Source organism: Saccopteryx bilineata, chromosome 7, assembly GCF_036850765.1.
Source record: "Saccopteryx bilineata isolate mSacBil1 chromosome 7, mSacBil1_pri_phased_curated, whole genome shotgun sequence".
NCBI lineage: Eukaryota > Metazoa > Chordata > Mammalia > Chiroptera > Emballonuridae > Saccopteryx > Saccopteryx bilineata.
In genome coordinates, this window is record NC_089496.1 from 79,076,636 (window position 1) to 79,091,054 (window position 14,419).

General features: G+C 41.0%; 1 non-coding gene across 1 annotated transcript; it reads left to right on the forward strand.

Moving 5' to 3' along the window:
- The first annotated feature begins 12,775 nt into the window (after window positions 1-12,775).
- On the forward strand, window positions 12,776-12,882 carry LOC136311309 (U6 spliceosomal RNA). The gene has a single exon (XR_010726712.1). It is a non-coding gene; the product is annotated as a U6 spliceosomal RNA (small nuclear RNA).
- The last annotated feature ends 1,537 nt before the right edge of the window (window positions 12,883-14,419 follow it).

Below are 14,419 nucleotides of genomic sequence, written 5' to 3' on the forward strand. Positions count from 1 at the left end.
TTTAAAAGACATTAAAACTTCCAGAGTCAATGAGCATGTATCTCCTGTGTATTAGGTGCCAAGAACTGTGTTGGTACCGGGTACTCCTGTCATTGACTCGCACAGTCCTTTTGGGTTTGCTCGTTTCCATCCATGTGGCTTTCTCTCCTGCCCCCTGGTGCTGACTGATGCCACTCTCTCTGAACTCAAAATACAAGAGCAGCGAAGAGGGCTCTCCCCTAAGGGAAGCCAACACACAATAAACCTCTAAACTGGATGACCCAGTTCCTCACTTCTTTTTTCCAGCTTTATTGAGATATAATTGACATATAACATTTTTTAACTTTAAGGTGTACAATGTGTTAACTTGATACACTTACATATTGTAAAATGATTACCACCAGAGTGTAGTTACCTAACACCTGCATCATGTCATATTATTGCCGTATCTTTTATGTGGTGAGAACATTAAAGTTCTCTCAGCAACTTTCAAGTATATAATACAGGATTATTAAGCATTAAACATTAGATCCCCAAAAGTTTATACTCTTTGACCAATATTTCCCTGTTTCCACCATTCTCTCTGTTTCTATGAGTTTAGCTTTTTAAGCCACATATAAGTGAGATCATATAGAATTTGTCTTTCTCAATCTGACTTATCACTTAGCATAACTAGGCCCCCACTTGTCTCCTTCCTAGCTTTTCACCACCATTCATTATGAGATGAGAGGAATTGGGATGTTCTTAGAAGTTGCACCAAAGAAGAAGTGGTTTAGGAATCGTGAGGGGTTTTATTAATAATTGTAGGTTTTCTCCATCTGTGGTTTGGTGTTTTGTCCTACCCATCTTAATATAATTATACATCTACTAGTGAGAGCTTACCTGTGCAGTATTCCCAGCCATGCCAGGGGTCACAAGGACTCATAAGTCATAGCCCTTTGACCTGAAGGATATTATACTCTTTATTACAAAAAAAAAAAAATTAAATTTATGAAATACCCAAGAAACATTTTAAGGAGCATTTTAAGCAAGGGGCTGATGATTGTGTGGCTTACATAAGTGGGTCTCCTCCAGCATTTACTCAACATGTTACCAGAGATACGCCCTTGTGGGAAACACCCTCCGGGGTTCCCAAGTTGCCAACCCATTTTCTACAACCTTGCCTTTTTTTTTTTCAGTGCCCAATCAGGAAAGTGTTTCAAAACTCAACCTTATAGTTACTTTTATTAAAATGCCAGTACTTTAATCACAGTTAGTAGTAACAGATGAACCTCTTAACTCATGCCCCACAGTGTAGAGTCAGTGAGGTTGAAAATGTTCACTTTAATTAAAAGGACCTGGGTTTCTATTATTTCAATTAATTTTAATTTATTGTGTTTATGTACATAGACTCAAGTGTCCCACTGAATACATCCTCCCCACCCCCGTGTTCCTCTCAACATCCCCCTTGCCCTCCTCCCCCCAACACCCTCGCCCATTCCTTCCAGGATTTGCTTTTCTGCTCTCTAAAATGCTATTATGTATATATAATTTGACCAATCACTTTCCCTTCTCTGATCCCATCCTCTCATCCCCTTTCCCTTTGTCCGCTTTCTCTCTGGACCCATTGATCCCGCCTCTGTCTATATTCCATTCCTCAGTTAACATTGTTCATTGGATTCCTCAAAAGAGTGAGGTCATATGATATTTTTCTTTCTCTGCCTGGCTTATTTCACTTAGCATAATAGTTTCCAGGTCCATCCATGTTGTTGCAAAAGGTAAGATTTCCTTCTTTTTCATGGCCCCATAGTATTCCATTGTGTATAGGTACCACAGCTTTTTATTTTATATAAATTTTTCTTAATACCACAACTTTTTAATCCGCTCGTCCACTGACGGACACTTGGGCTGTTTCCAGATCTTGGCTATTGTGAACAATGCTGCCATAAACATGGGGGAGCATTTCTTCTTTTGAACCAGTGATTTGGTGTTCTTAGGATATATTCCTAAAAGTGGAATGGCTGGGTCAAAAGGCATTTTTAATTCTTTGAAGAATCTCCATACTGTTTTCCACAGTTACTGCACCAGTCTGCATTCCCACCAGCAGTGCAGGACGGTTCCCTTTTCTCCACACCCTCTCCAGCACTTATTCTGTGTTGTTTTGTTAATTAGCGCAATTCCGGCTGGTTTGAGGTGATATCTCATTGTGGTTTTAATTTGCATTTCTCTAATGATTAGTGATGTTGAATATTTTTTCATCTGCCTATTGGCCAACTGTATGTCCTCTTTGGAGAAGTGTCTATTCATATCTTTTGCCTATTTTTTGATTGGATTGTTTATCTTCCTGGTGTTGAGTTTTACAAGTTCTTTATATATTTTGGTAATTAACCTCTTATCAAACGTATTGTTGAATATGTTCTCCCATTGTGTGGTTTGTCCTTTTATTTTGTTCATATTGTCTTTAGCTGTGCAAAAGCTTTTTAGTTTGGTATAGTCCCATTTGTTTATCCTGTCCTTTATTTCACTTGCTCGTGGAGATAAATCAGCAAATATATTGCTGCGAGTGATGTTGGAGAGCTTACTGCCTATGTTTTCTTCTAAGATGCTTATGTTTTATGGCTTACATTTAAGTCTTTTATCCATTTTGAGTTTATTTTTGTGAATGGTGTAAGTTGGTGGTCTAGTTTCATTTTTTTGCAGGTAGCTGTCCAGTTTTCCCAACACCATTTATTAAAGAGACTATCTTTACTCCATTGTATGCTCTTACCTCCTTTGTCAAATATCAATTGTCCATAAAGGTGTGGGTTTATTTCTGGGTTCTCTGTTCTGTTCCATTGATCTGAATGCCTGTTCTTATGCCAGTACCAAGCTGTTTTGAGTACAATGGCCTTGTAGTATAACTTGATATCAGGAAGTGTGATAACTTGCACTTCATTCTTCATTTTCAAGATTGCTGAGGCTATTCATGTTCTTTTTTGGTTCCCTATAAATTTTTGAAATGTTTGTTCTGTATCTTTGAAGTAAGTCATTGGTATTTTAATAGGAATTGCATTGAATTTATAAATTGCTTTGGGTAATATAGACATTTTAATGATTTTTATTCTTCCTATCCATGAACACGGTATATGCTTCCACTTGTTTGTATCTTCCTTGATTTCCTTTATCAATGTTTTATAATTTTCTGAGTACAAGTCTTTAACCTCTTTGGTTAAATTTACTCCTAGGTACTTTATTTTTTGTTGTTGCAATAGTGAAGGAGATTGTTTTCTTAATTTCTCTTTCAGACAGATCATTGTTGGAGTATAAAAATGCCTCTGATTTATAAATATTAATTTTATATCCTGCTACCTTGCCAAATTCATTTATCAGGTTCACTAGTTTTTTTACTTCAACTTTAGGGTTTTCTATGTACAGTATCATATCATCAGCAAATAATGATAGTTTTATTTCTTCTTTTCCAATTTGAATGCCTTTTATCTCTTCTTCTTGTCTGATTGCTGAGGCTAGGACTTCCAGAACTATGTTGAATAAGAATGGTAAAAGGGGGCACCCCTGCTTTTCTCCTGATCTTAAGGGGATTGCTTTTCATTTTTGCCCATTGAATATGATGTTGGCTGTGGGTTTGTCATAGATGGCCTTTATCATGTTGAGGCATGTTCCCTGTATTCCCATTTTGCTGAGAGTTTTGATCATGAATGGGTGCTGGATTTTATCAAATGCTTTCTCTGCATCTATTGATATTATCATGTGATTTTTATCCTTCCTTTTGTTTATGTGATGAATTACATTGATTGATTTGCAATTATTGTACCAGCCTTGCCTCCTCAGAAGAAATCCCACTTGATCATGATGTATGATTTTTTCATATATTGCTGGATCCGGTTTGCTAATATTTGTTGAGAATTTTAGCATCTAAATTGATCAGGGACATTGGCCTATAGTTTTCTTTCTTTGTATTGTCTTTGCCTGGTTTCAGAATCAGAATTATGCTTGTTTCATAAAAGGAGCTTGGAAGTCTTTGCTCCTCTTGAATTTTTTCAAATAGCTTGAGAAGAATAGGAGTTAATTCTTCTTTGAATATTTGGTAGAATTCGCCTGTGAAGCCATCTGGTCCAGGGCTTTTGTTTGTTGGGAGTTTTTTGATAACTATTTCAATCTCATTTGCTGTAATCAGTCTGTTTAGGTTTTCTGATTCTTCCATGTTGATTTTTGAAAGATTATGTTTTAAGGACTTTGTCCATTTCAACTAGATTGTCCAGTTTTGTTTTGTTTTTTTGGCATATAGATCTTTATAATATTTTCTTACAGTTCTTTTATTTCTACTATGTCAGTTGTTACCTCTCCACTCTCATTTCTAATTTTATTTATTTGAGTCCTCTCTTTTTTTTTCTTGGTGAGTCTGGTTAAAGGTTTATCAATCTTGTTTACCTTTTCAAAGAACCAGCTCCTGGTTTCATTGATTCTCTGTTTTTTTGTTTTTTGGGGGTTTTTTTTAGCCTCTATGTCGTTTATTTCTGCTGTGATTTTTATTATATATTTTCTTCCTTCTACTTCCTCTGGATTTTACTTGCTGTTCTTTTTCTAGTTCTTTTAGATGCTGGGTTAAGTTGTTTATTTGAGCTTTTTTTTGCTTCTTAAAGTATGCCTGTAATGCTATGAACTTCCCTCTCAGGACTGCTTTTGCTGTGTCCCATAAATTTTGAGTTATTGTATGCTCATTTTCATTTGTTTCAAGGAAATTTTTTATTTCTTCCTTGATCTCATTGTTAACCCATTCGTTATTTAATAACATGCTATTTAGTTTCCAAGTGTTTGGGTGTTTTACAGTTTTTCTATTGTAGTTGATTTCTAGTTTCATGCCATTATGATCTGAGAAGATGCTTGATATGATTTCAGTCTTCTTAAATTTATTGAGACTCGTTTTGTGTCCTAACATGCGGTCTATCCTAGAGAATGTACCATGAGCACTTGAAAAGAATGTATATTCTGCTGCTTTAGGGTGAAAGGTTCTGAAGATATCTATTAAATCCAGTTGATCTAGTGCAGTGGTCAGCAAACTCATTGGTCAACAGAGCCAAATATCAACAGTACAACAATTGAAATTCCTTTTGAGAGCCAAATTTTTTAAACTTAAACTATATAGGTAGGTACATTGTTATTAACTTAATTAGGGCACTTCTAAGCTGGCCAAAGAGCCACACTCAAGGGGCCAAAGAGTCGCATGTGGCTTGCGAGCTGCAGTTTGCTGACCACTGATCCAGTGTGTCCTTTAAGTCTGCTGTTTCTTTGTTAATTTTTTTCTTGAGGATTTATCCAGTGATGTTAGTGGGGTATTGAAATTCCCTACTGTTATAGTATTGCTGTTGATCTCGTCCTTTATGTTTATCAAAATCTGCTTTATATATTTAGGTGCTCATATATTAGGTGCATAGATATTTATAATGGTTATCTCTTCCTGTTGGATTGCTCCCTTTATCATTATATAGTGACCTTCTTTATCCCTTACTATATAGCCTTTGTTTTAAAGTCTATTTGGTCAAATATAATTATTGCAACCCCAGCCTTTTTTCATTTCCATTTGCATGAAATTTTTTTTTTCATCCCTTTACTTTTAGTCTATGTGTATCTTTTGTTTTGAGGTGGGTCTCTTGTAGACAGCATATGTATGGGTCCTGTTTTCTTGTCCACACAGCTACCCTATGTCTTTTGATTGGTGCATTTAATCCATTTACATTTAGTTTATTATTGATATGTAGTTATTTACTGCCACTTGTTCTTTAAATTTACATTCCTCTTTTACTAGATTTTTTTCCCTTTGTTCTGCTTACAACAGGCCCCTTAACATTTCTTGTAGGATTGGTTTGGTTGTAATAAATTCCTTGAGTTGTTGTTGTTTTTTTGTCTGGGAAGCTTTTCATTTCTCCTTCAATTTTAAATGATAGCCTTGCTGGATAAAGAAGTCTTGGTTGTAGACTCTTGTTCTGCATTACTCTGAATATTTCTTGCCATTCCCTTCTGGCCTCAAGTGTTTCTTTTGAAAAATCAGATGTCATCCTTGCAGGGGGCTCCTTTGTAGGTGATTGACTGCTTTTCTCTTGCAGCTTTTAGTATTCTTTCCTTATCTTTTAGCTTTGGTATTTTAATTATGATGTGTCTTGGTTTAGGTCTCTTTGGGTCCCCCTTTAATGGGATTCTTTGTGCTTCTTGAACTTGTGTGACTTCTTCCTGCATCAATTTAGGAAAGTTTCAGCTATGATTTCTTCAATCAAGTTCTTGATCCCTTGTTTTTTCTCTTCTCCTTCAGGAACCCATATTATGTGGATGTTGTTTCTCTTCATGTTGTCACAGAGCTTAGAGTTTCCTCAGAATTTTTTTATCCTCTTTTCTTTTTGCTGTTCTGCTTTTGTGCTTTTGCTTATCTTGTCTTCTATCAGTGACCTCTGTTTTATCTAACTGCTTTTAATTCCTTCTAGTGTAGTCTTCATTTCTGATATTGTGTTTGTCATTTCTGTCTGATTCCTTTTTATGATTTCAATGTTCTTTTTGATGCCTGCTATCTCTTTGTTTACGTGCTCATTTTGTCCATCTATTGTTGCTCTAAGACCCTTGAACATCCTAATAATCATTATTTTAAACTCTGCATCTGGTATCTTGGTCAGTTCAATCTCATTCAGTTCTTTTTCTGGGCATTTCTCTTGTTGATTCATTTGAATTGTATTTCTCTGTCTTCCCATTTTGTCTCTGTATAGACTGCTCCTTTGGATGTGTTGTTTGTGTAGCTAGCTGAGTATGGGGTTGGTGTTGTCTGCCTCAAGCTTTCAGTTGTGTTGTTTCTAGATCTTCTTGGGTTGGCTTCAGCTGTTTGTATTCCACTGTGGGTTACTTGTTTGCTGCTACTGCTCTTTTTGCTGTTTGTGACAACATTTTCCATGCTTTAGCTTAGGTGTGAGGAGCCTTTCCTTAAGATACCACTCTAACTAGGGTTGTTAGGTCCTGAGTTGATGCTCTTTGTATCTGGCCACTGGATGTACCAGCTCTGAACTTCCCTGGCCAGAATCTGGAGCATATCAGTGAGGGTCACTGCTTTTGACTGGCCCTTAGCAACCTTTTTGGAGCTACAGGTGATCCAGAATTTGTGTCTTCCTCTGCTGGGCCTTAATTGTAAATAACAGCTAGGCTGGCTTTTATCTACTCTTGGCCAGTGTATGTGGCCTCTCTATTCCTAAAGTGTGGTCTTTCTGCCGGCCCCCTGCTGCCTCCACCTCCTTGGGCACTCGGGCACTGGCTTGGGCTCACAGGCCAGAGCTTGGGCTGCTCTGTGGGTGTGGGGAACTCCTCCCCTCACTGGGTTCCTCCCACCTTGGTCGTGTGGCCGCCTCTTCAGGCTCCACCCCCAGCGGGTGTGAGGGATGCCTCTTCAGGCTCTGCCCCTTGCTGTTGCCATGCGAGCCACCTGGCTCCACCCCCTGCAGGCACACAGGCGGCCTCTCCCAGCTCCCCTCACTGCCTCATGGGCTGCCTTGCTGGCTCTGCCCCTGTCTACTGGGTGGGCCAAGTGCTGTGTCTGCCTCTGCAACCAGGCCCTCCCACTCTTTGGAGGGTACTCAGCAGGTTGGGAGGGCGCCATGTAGCCCTGACGTCAGCATTCAAAACCTGTGTCCCTGATGCAGCCCCTGCTTCTAAGTGTCTCTCTGCAATGACTGGAGCAGGAGAGCCTCTGGTGGGTGAGGTAATTGCTTCCCTTTGCTGGCTTGGTTCTCCCAGGAAGAATGTCCACTTTAGGTTTGGGGAGTGATCCAGTACAGATGTCCCCCAGTCTTTCCCTGTGCCCTCAAGACTACACTCTCCTCTCACAACTCCAGTCCTCTCGGCTCTCCTTGCTCCTGGAGCTCTGGGTAAGTAGCTGTAAATGAGATTTTCTCCACGGTCCCTTTAAGACAGAGCCTGGGTCTGAGAGTTCTGTCTCCCTTTCACAAACAGTAACCCAGCTCTTCTTTCAGCTAAATATTGACCATACACCTCCTCTAGTCTCTGGAGCTCCAGGCTGGGGTTCTGGTCCTGTGGCTGAGGACCCACAACTCTCCGGGAAACCCACCCTGCCATGAGAGACCCTCTTGGCCTCCTCTTGCTCCTGGGAGTGAGGCAACCCTTTCTGCATCTCTGCCTTTTCTACCAGCTCAGTGTGGTTCCTTCAGTGATGCTTGGTTATAGATTCCTCTTAGTTTAGTCCAAAGTTGGTTTTTCAAGATGACTGTTCCTAAGTTGTAATGCACTTTGGTTCTGGGAGGTGGGAGTTGTAACGTCCGCCTACTTCGTCACCATTTTCCCTCTGGGATTTCTATTTTTGAGAGCAAAGAGGAGCCAGTTCACATGTCTCAGTGAAGAGTAAGCTCTTACACTAATTTCTTCTTCCTTCATTAACCATGTTGGATGGGAACACAAAATCAGATGAGGAAATGTAATTTAAACACACACACACTACTTACTTTGGGTTAAGCACTATTTTAAGCACTTTACAAATATTAAGTTGTAATATTTATAAGAATCCTGCGAGGTAGTAACCATAATGACTAATCCCATTTTTACAGATGAGGAAACTGAGATCATCTTGGAAATTTTGTTAACTTGTACAACATCACACAGCTAGCAGACACAGGACTAGGTTTCAAACCCCTCTAGGGTTCATGCTCCAAGTGTGAGCTGCTCTGAAACAGACGAGCATCACACTGGTACCCACCAACACCAAAAGAAAGCTCTGTAGAACCCCAGAGAAATTCATAAAGAGGAGGGCTTCCTGTGGGATATTTATGGAAGCTTTAAGGAGGATGTAAGATTTGGGAAGGCCAGGACAACATGGTGGAGTATCATCTTTAGGGCATTTAGATCATATGCATCCAGCTGTGGGCTCAACCAATGAGCAAGTGAGATCAGAATTGAAATGGTGCCAGCAGCCCACCATTCTTTTCAAAGGACATAATCCCAGAGGGTAAGAGAATAAATCAAAAGTATTGCTGAGTATCCTGACCTGTGGTGGCACAGTGGGTAGAGCATAGACCTGGAGCACTGAGGTCACCAGTTTGAAACCCCGGGCTTGCCTGATCAAGGCACATGTGAGAAGTGAATCAATGGACAACTAAAGCGAAGAAACTATGATCTCACTCCACCCCTCTCTGTCCCTCCTTCTCTCTCTCAAATCAATAAATAAAATTTCAAATAAAAGAAAAGAAAAAAAGTCTTGCTGAGAAGACCAGACTATTAGCCATTTGGTTTGCACTGAGGGAATTTTCAAGTGTAATTTTCGCTGCCAGAATTTTTTTAGTTTTTACCTCATACCCCACTTTTAAACCATCCCTATAAGAGAGCTATCTAGACACAGGTGTGAAAGCACAATTGTTGTTACCAACAGTTAAGTGGTTAAAAAGGTGAAAGACTTCTGAGACATATGAGGTGTCTCAGCTGAGATGAGGAAGAAAAAGAGGGGAGGAGGAACAAACAAACGAGGATACACTTGGTCTCTCTAACAGCCTGTGAGATGTAGAGCTAAAAAGACCAGTAACCCTACTAGGTTGGCTGAGCGGCAGATGGATCTTGTGAATGTTCTACACATTTGCTTCATGGGCTCTGGGACTTTAGAGAAAGGCAAGGTCTCCAGGGCCAGGATGGCCAAAGAGGTGGACCAGGACGTGTAGGGTAATTGCAAGAATACTTTGGCTAGAAGGGTGGATTCTAGTTGGGGGTGTTGGGAGAGAGGATCAAAGGAGAGAGAATTTTAAATGTTTGTTTGTTTTTCATTTAAGTCCTCTGGACTATCTTGAACAAAATTAGAGGTTTGAGTAAACAAATGAGCAAAGAATGAAATAATCTGGTCGACCAGGCAGTGGCACAGTGGATAGAGTATCAGCCTGGGATGCAGAGGACCCAGGTTTGAAATCCTGAGGTCTCCAGCTTGAGCCAGGCTCACCAGCTTGAGTGTGGGATTTCCGGCTTGAGTGTGGGATCATAGGCATGACCCCATACTCATTGGCTTGAGCCCAAAGGTTGCTGGCTTGAGCAAGGGGTCACTGGTTCAGCTGAAGCTCCTTGGTCAAGGCAGATATGAGAAAGCAATCAATGAACAACTGACCACAACAAAGAATTGATATTTCTCATCTCCCTTCCTGTCTGTCTATCCTTATCTGTCCCTCTCTGTCTCTCTCTCTGTTAAAAAGAAGAAGAAAAAGAAGAAGAAGAAGAAGAAGAAGAAGAAGGAGGAGGAGGAGGAGGAGGAGGAGGAGGAGGAGGAGGAGGAGGAGGAGGAGGAGGAGGAGGAGGAGGAGGAGGAGGAGGAGGAAGAGGGGAATGATGAAATAATCTAACTACAGGAGAGAATTTCTCACATGCTGATAAGTACATCTCTAAATTGCTCCAGTCTCTCAATATTCATTGAAGGATTACAGTGAAGAAAAGTATAAGTTAGACCTATAAAGAAAAGTTTAAACCACTATTGAGGGGCTTTTTAAAAAGCTTTAAGGCCCTGGCCGGTTGGCTCAGCGGTACAGTGTCGGCCTGGCGTGCGGGGGACCCGGATTCGATTCCCAGCCAGGGCACATAGGGGAAGTGTCCATTTGCTTCTCCACCCCCACCCCCTCCTTCCTCTCTGTCTCTCTCTTCCCCTCCCGCAGCCAAGGCTCCATTGGAGCAAGGATGGCCCAGGCACTGGGGATGGCTCCTTGACCTCTGCCCCAGGCGCTAGAGTGGCTCTGGTCGCAACAGAGCGATGCCCCGGAAGGGCAGAGCATTGCCCCCTGGTGGGCAGAGCGTCACCCCTGGTGGGCGTGCCAGGTGGATCCCGGTCGGGCGCATGCGGGAGTCTGTCTGACTGTCTCTCCCCGTTTCCAGCTTCAGAAAGATACAAAAAAAAAGAAGAAAAAAAAAGCTTTAATATGAAAACTATGGAAGATGTGAGAAGGGATGGGTTGTACAGATGATGGAAAAGGAATGTGCACAAATGTACTAAAATTCATAGGAAACATCAACATAGGAAAGAATCAAAATGAGAAGTAGGAATACTCTGAAAAAAGAATGATAAGGACACACACTAGCCCTATCAAATTAAAGTTTATTATGAAGTTAGAGTATTTTTAAAGTGGTATTAGTGCATGAGTAAAAATCAGATTTGTGAGCTTAGAGAGTCCATAGATAGACCTGCTTACATATAACAATTTAGTATATGACACAAGTGGTATGTCTCATGAGGGGAGAGAAGTAATGCATTTATTCAAAAATAGATTGCCAATTCTGTATACAGCTCATGCCTCTGTGGATGGGGACTAAAGTGCTTTGATGAAATAGCAATGTGCACCAAAAGGCATCTCCAGAGGGGAAACTGCAGGGGCCCCGCAGGCCTGGTTCCACCTGCTCTGGGCACTGTAACATTTGTGACCCGGAGAGTTTTGTTTTTTTGTGTTGTTGTTTTTTAACTAGGAACCTATGGGAAAGACAAAAAAAATCCATTCAGTAAGAGAATTGATACAATGTATACTCTTAAATTCTGTCTCTCTGTCTCTAGTTTCTCCTCTCTAAGAAGGTGGGGAAGAGGCTTCCTGGGCACAGCTGGCTGGGTTTGTCTGGGCTGGGTGGGTCTGAGGTTCTGCACACGTTCTCATTGCTCTTTCTGGGCCACAATGCACACCTCTAGCTTCCGTCCCATATTTTGCTAAATCTTTGTATTCGGAATTGTTGTGACTTTGCATTCGAACTCTTTGCTTGCAAATGCAAAAGCTTCTGAGATGCAGCCACTCTCTGTCTAACCACTCGACCCACCAGGCTCATTTTGTGTAGAGACAGGTATTTTTCTGCTTTGTAACCTGGTTTCTGTGAACTGTGGCTGTTGAAGGAGTCTTTAAAGCACCTTTGGCAGAAGGAATCCAAACCGAAACAGACCCCCCCCATTAATAAGGTACCACACATTTCCTTCCTTATGTGACAGAATTAAACTTCTCCTCTACTGATCCACTGCCCCCAATCTTGTACACACAAACTCATCACATCACTCCACTCCCAACTCTGAACATAACTGTTGATAATCACTTGCTCCAACAGATGTTCAAACCCCTTTATTCCTTTCTTTTAAGTGACGATGCTGCATTTTCTCCCTTAACCATAAAGAGAGAAATCAGATCTGGCCTAAGGTAGGGTTTTGTGTCTATAGGAGAACTACTTCTGTTTAGCTGCTCCATTCCTACGAGGTGGTGAGAAGTCCCAATGGGGATCCGTTGAAAAGGGTGAGCAATTTCCCAGATCCTACCAACTCAAGTCAACTATTTTCACTAGGGCTTTAATATTTTGTCTGAAGTGTAGTAAATCCTCTAAGAATGTCAACCACAACTTTAATTTTTATTTATTTATTTATTATTTCAGAGACAGAGGGAGAGTCAGAGAGAGGGATAGATAGGGACAGACAGACAGAAACAGAAAGAGATGAGAAGCATCAATCATCAGTTTTTCGTTGCAACACCTTAGTTCATTGATTGCTTTCTCATATGTGCCTTGACCGTGGGCCTTCACCAGACTAAGTAACCCCTTGCTCTAGTCAGTGACCTTGGGTCCAAGCTGGTGAGCTTTTTGCTCAAACCAGATGAGCCCGCTCTCAAGCTGGCGACCTTGGGGTCTCGAACCTGGGTCCTGCCACATCCCAGTCCAATGCTCTATCCACTGCGCCACCGCCTGGTCAGGCAACCACAACTTTAAATACACATTACAAAGCCAACTTTCTCCAAGCCTGTTTACTCCTTTTTAGCATGGCATTAATTTTTTTAAATAAAAACTCAAACTTTTTGTGCTCGCTTCGGCAGCACATATACTAAAATTGGAACGATACAGAGAAGATTAGCATGGCCCCTGCGCAAGGATGACACGCAAATTCGTGAAGCATTCCATATTTTTGAGCATCGCCCCCTGGTGGGCAGAGCGTCGCCCCTGGTGGGCGTGCCGGGTGGATCCCGGTCGGGCGCATGCGGGTGTCTGTCTGACTGTCTCTCCCCGTTTCCAGCTTCAGAAAAATACAAAAAAAAAACAAAAAACCTCAAACTTTTAAGTTACTAACTAAAATTGGCAATTATTTGAGACTACCAACAGAAGGACAAATGTTTCAAATGATCTCACTTCTCCTACCTAAAAAAATACCTCTTGTAGTGGAAAATGATGATGTTGGACAACAAAGCATTAAGTACTGCTTTCCTATATACATTATTGCACTTTTGTTGTTACATTATTGAGTATTAGGAGCTCAGATAATTAATGATTAAAAGAGAAGATTTTCTTTCTGAAGAAAGGACAAAAGAAGAAAATTAACATTATTAAGAACAAACCAGCCTGACTAGTGCAATGGATAGAGCCTAAACCCAGAAAACTGAGGTTGCCAGTTCAAAACCCCAAGGTCACTGGCTAGAGTGTGGGATTATTGACATGACCCCAAGGTTGCCAGCTTGAACCTTAAGGTCGCGGGCTTGAAGCCTAAGGTTGATGGTTTGAGCAAGGGATCACTGTCTTGACTTGAGCAGCCCCACACCCAACAAGGCACGTATGAGAAGCAATCAATGTACAACTAAAGTGAAGCAACTACAAGCTGATGCTTCTCACTCTATCTCCTCCCTCTCTCTCTCTCTCTCTCTCTCTCTCACTTCCTCTCTCTCTAAAATCAATAAATAAACTTTGAAAAAAGAAAAAACAAATTATGATCCAGCACTGTTAGGTCCTTTCAGATATTTATGATATAATCACTAGCTACAATACTGGTACAAAATAATGCTTCTTTTATTTTTTTTATTAATTTTAATGGGGTGACATTGATAAATCAGGGTACATATGTTCAAAGAAAACATCTCCAGGTTATTTTGACATTTGATTATGTTGTATACCCATCACCCAAAGTCAAATTGTCTTCTGTCACCTTCTATCTGGTTTTCTTTGTGCCCCTCCCCTCCCTTCCCCTCCCCACCCCATCCAGGGGTCCCCAAACTTTTTACACAGGGGCCAGTTCACTGTCCCTCAGATGGTTGGAGGGCCGCCACATACAGTGCTCCTCTCACTGACCACCAATGAAAGAGGTGCCCCTTCTGGAAGTGTGGCGGGGGGCTGGATAAATGGCCTCAGGGGGCCACATGCGGCCCGCGGGCCGTAGTTTGGGAATGCCTGCTTGTCCATGTCTCTGAATAATGCTTCTTTTAAATTAAATCCTATTAAATTGAAAAGAACATATGAGGATTGCTTAAAACAGGACAAAAGGTGACTTCTCTTATCTTGCTTTGACCCTGCCCCCCACTCAAGTCCAAAGTGTTTGGCTGCTATTTATAGAATTAGTCTTCTCCACAGCTGATATTGGGAGAGGTTGATATTTTGCAAACTACAAACAGAAATGCAAGATTTGATTGGTAAAGACCATGAGGCATTTGAACAGTAACATTTTGCATGTGATTAGTCC